Genomic DNA, 4,633 nt, shown 5'->3' on the forward strand with positions numbered 1-4,633 from the left:
AAAAACAACAAATAGTGAATTAGATTTATTCTGGACTATAACATCTGGTATTAGAATTTCCTAATAACAAGTGTTTCCTATGCTCAGCCCATGGAATATTTTGGAAGGCAAGGGCCCTAAGATTCACATATAGTTTGGTTTAACTCATAAAGCACACATTCGATTATTCTCTTTTTTTATTAATCTGGCTAGTGGTTTGTCTATTTTGTTGATCTTTTCAAAAAACCAGCTCCTGTATTCATTGATTTTTTGAAGGGTCTTTTGTGTCTCTGTCTCCTTCAGTTCTGCTCTGATCTTAGTTATTTCTTGTCTTCTGCTAGGTTTTGAGTTTTTTTTATCTTGCTCCTCTAGCTCTTTCAATTTTGATGATAGGGTGGCGATTTTAGATCTTTCCTTGCTTCTCATGTGGGCATTTATTGCTATATATTTTCCTCTAGACACTGCTTTAAATGTGTCCCAGAGATTCTGGTATGTTGTGTCTTCATTCTTGTTGGTTTTGAAGAACTTCTTTATTTCTGCCTTAATTTCATTATTTATTCAGTCAACATTCAAGAGCCAGTTTTTCAGTTTCCATGAAGCTGTGCGGTTCTGAGTTGGTTTCTCAATTCTGAGTTCTAACTTGATTGCACTGTGGTCTGAGAGACTGTTTGTTATGATTTCCATTCTTTTGCATTTGTTGAGGAGTGATTTAGTTCCAATTATGTGGTCAATTTTAGAGTAGGTGTGATGTGGTGCTGAGAAGAATGTATAGTCTGTGGATTTGGGGTGGAGAGTTATATAAATGGCTATTAGGCTTGCTTGGTTCAGGTCTGAGTTCAAGTCCTAGATATCCTTGTTAATTTTCTGTCTCATTGATCTATATAATATTGACAGTGGAGTGTTAAAGTCTCCCACTAATATTGTGTGGGAGTCTAAGTCTCTTCGTAAGTTATTAAGAACTTGCTTCATGTACCTGGGTGCTCCTATAGTGTGTGCATATATATTTAGGATCATTAGCTCTTCTTGTTGCATTGATCCTTTTACCATTAAATAATATCCTTCTTTGTCTCTTTTGATCTTTGTTGGTTTAAAGTCTATTTTATCAGAGACTAGGATTGCAACTCCTGCTTCTCTCTATCTCTCTCTCTCTCTCTCTCTCTCTCTCTCTCTCTCTCTCTCCATTTGCTTGGTAAATCTTCTTCCATCCCTTTATTTTGAGCCTGTGTGTATCCTTGCATGTGAGATGGGTTTCCTGAATACAGCGCACCAATAGGTTTTGGCTTTTTATCCAATTTGCCAGTCTGTGTCTTTTGATTGGGGCATTTAGCCCATTTACATTTAGGGTTAATATTGTTATGTGTGAATTTGATCCTGCCATTTTGATGCTAGCTGGTTGTTTTGCCAGATATAGGTGATGGAGAGGAAGGCAGCAAACCACATTGCCATGTATGTACCTATGCAACAATTTTGCATGTTCTTCACATGTACCTCAAAACCTAAAATGCAATTTTATATATATATATATAATAAAGCACACATTCATAGATATGATTATCAATGCAATTTAGAGAGTAATGTCTAGCAGCACAAAACCATTCCAAAGTTCAGAGTTTAGGGCAAAATGTGTTAGAAGATAGGATTTCAACCTGAAGTCCAGATGAGAATTCCTACTCCTTTCCCATTGTTCAAGACATGTGAGCTTATGGTGCTACCCTAGTTTGATTTACATGTCATAGGGTCCATGAAGAACCTAGAATTAAGAGACAGAGAGAACACTTTCCTTCTCCCCACAACCACCATGTTGGAAGACTTGGCTTAGATGGATTTAATGGCTGGAAACCAGAATCAGAGAAGCATTTATGTCCTTCTTACTGATTCATTAGTTAGGAATTAACATAGCCAGCATGGAGCCTATTTCTTAATTTTGATATAAAATAACCACAGTGCTAATATAAACTAGATTTTATATAGATGAGACTCTAATATGCATGGTAAAGGGAAATAAGATAATGAGCAGAGTTAATGTATTCACTCCAATGTGTTCCTCTCATAGGTAAGAAAACAGAGCTCGTTCTTAAGAGACCAGGTGAAGATGAAGACAAATTAACATTCTTCTTTACCCAAAAGTGATGAAAAATATTGTTATGAATAAGATTAGGAAAAAATTGCTTGAAGTTAAATTTTCTTTCCCGTAGGCCTTTTCATAGACTATTATATGCTAAACTACTTTATGAATCTTCATGAGGAGGGTTATATTGAGGATCATGTTCAAACATATTTGGCCATGAAATTCTTTATTAATATCTCTCAGGATCAGTGAACCCAGAGATTCAGTTCAAGAAACACTGATTACAAATGAGAACTCACTTCAGTGATGAAAAGGATGTAGAATGTGTGAGCTATCAATTCTTCTTACTATAACAGTTTTGCCTTCCTCAAGAATCAAAATTCTGCCAGGAGGCTATTGTAATTTCAATGCAAGAGATGAGGGTAGCATGATTTTATCAAGGCCATTGAATTGGGAAACTCTATGGCAACATTCTCATTGTATTCCAAGTGAATGTTGTACCCTGTAGTTTTGGAACATGGAGGATCTGAGGGCAATAGTAGTAAAGGTAGTAAAGGTGGTAGGAAGTTGTTGGATTGAAAACTAAGTCAATAGAATTTGTTTTAACTTGGATTTGGAATGTGAGCCAAGGAGGAATAAAGGATGATTTACATGTTTTGGTAGAAGCTTAAGGTGAATGGTTGTCCATGAGAGAAGCAAGTTTTGGCTAGGAGGAAAACAGAATTCCATTTTGGACTTTACAAATGTTAGATTCACATCTAAGTATCAGGTGTCCAGTTTGGCATGTCTCTGATCTGAGGGCATATGGAAGGGTTGGAGTGATAAATTTGTGACTTATCAGATAGAGGATAGTATTTAAAGTTGTGTAAATAAATGTTATCATCTAGGGGATAGAGCATTTAAATGAAGGTGAGTCAAGAACTGAGACCAGGACATTTAAACACATAAACGTTAGGACATGTGAAGAATTAAGAAATACACATGCGGTGGGTAAGCGGATAAATTTAAAAGGTATGGTATCCTAGAAACCACGCCAAAAAATATTTCAAGAATAAATAAGTAATCTAGTATGCTAAGAGTTAAATGGAGATTATTGATCACATTAACAATCAAACAGTGAGAAAGAAAGCACAGTATCAAGATCATTAGGGTGAAGAAATACAGAGAGCAAGTAAAGAGAAATCTATGGAAAAGCTTTGCCAGGAAGGGAGGCAAAAATTAAGGCAACAATGGTGAACCTAAGGATTTGTTTATTTTTTTAAGCTAAAAAGGATTAAAGCATGCTTATATTGGGAATGATCCATTTAAAAGGGAGGAAGTAATATCGCAGAATAAAGCAAAGCCCCTTTTTGAGTTTGGAGGGCATGATGTTCAGTCCACAAGTCAGAGATTCCAACTTAACTTGGAGAAGCATGATAGATAGTGCTTAAAAACAATAGACTCCAATATTAGCTTGCCTACATTACAGTCCCAGTTATATGTAGAACATATATAAAAAATCTAAAACATAAGATTTATTTTTTAAAAAAGTTGCTTCTCATTCTTTCCAGATGCACTGCAGTGTATATAAATGAAAACTAAATTATAAGGTACTCCTTTTTCTGTTGGAAGAGAGGGGCTGATGTTGAACCATTTTACATGGCTTACCCTTATTAGTACGTTACTGTCACTAAAATAATAATACCAATAAATCTGGAGACGTCTACATTTGGCCAGGATGGAGGAACAAAAACTGAATTTGCCCTCCTGAGTAAAACAACACATAAATGAATACAACTAATAAAAACATGACTTTTTCAGTGCTGGACATCAGAGAAAGAACAGCCATCTCTGAGAGGGAGAAAAAAAAAAAAAACCAAGGCAAAGTGAGCAATTAACTCAGGTTACTGTGTAATTTAGTTTTCAGCTGTAGTGCAAGGCAGATAAATTCAGACAAAGTGCTGTGGAGTCCCTGAGTTGGGGAGACAGAGCAGAGAGTCTATAGAAATTAACGCAGCTGGAGTTTCCAAGCCAAATTAATAGAAGAAAACTAAGGTAATAGAGAACTGTAGAAAGATGTGGAAAGGTCTCTATGTATTCAGCAGAGTATTGATCAAAAACTGTGTGCCAACTTACCTGTCAGGGGAGATACCATGATCACGAAGGTGGTTTTCTCAGGGCAAGGCTTATCCATTGCACTCCGGATGTGCTGACCCCTGCGATTTCCCCAAATGTGGGAAACTCGACTGCATAATTTGTGGTAGTGGGGGACTGCGTTCGCACTTTCCCCTGAAAAAAAAGAAAAACATAATTGTGTGCATGTGAGAAAACTTCCCATGTCTGGGGAAGGAGTCATAAGCAAGAATTATAGAGGAGGAACAGTGTCTGCAGAACTAACCGAACTGAAAACCCTCAAATTCATGGAACACTGGGAAGAGTACTCAAATAAGCCTTGTCTCTGTAGAGTTCTGGACTAATCACAGCTCTGGTTCCACCTAAAAATTGAAAACATAAAAGGATCAAACTGTTTTTAAGTAACATAACTACATCCCTCAGTAAAGCACAAATATATGTATAGGATTATAAAAATAAAACTTCTCTAAAGAG

General features: G+C 36.4%; 1 non-coding gene across 1 annotated transcript; it reads left to right on the forward strand.

The window, feature by feature from the left end:
• Nucleotides 1–4,154: 4,154 nt before the first annotated feature.
• On the forward strand, nt 4,155–4,318 carry LOC120363857 (U1 spliceosomal RNA). The gene has a single exon (XR_005579283.1). It is a non-coding gene; the product is annotated as a U1 spliceosomal RNA (small nuclear RNA).
• The last annotated feature ends 315 nt before the right edge of the window (nt 4,319–4,633 follow it).

This window comes from Saimiri boliviensis, chromosome 3 (genome assembly GCF_048565385.1).
Source record: "Saimiri boliviensis isolate mSaiBol1 chromosome 3, mSaiBol1.pri, whole genome shotgun sequence".
Lineage (NCBI taxonomy): Eukaryota > Metazoa > Chordata > Mammalia > Primates > Cebidae > Saimiri > Saimiri boliviensis.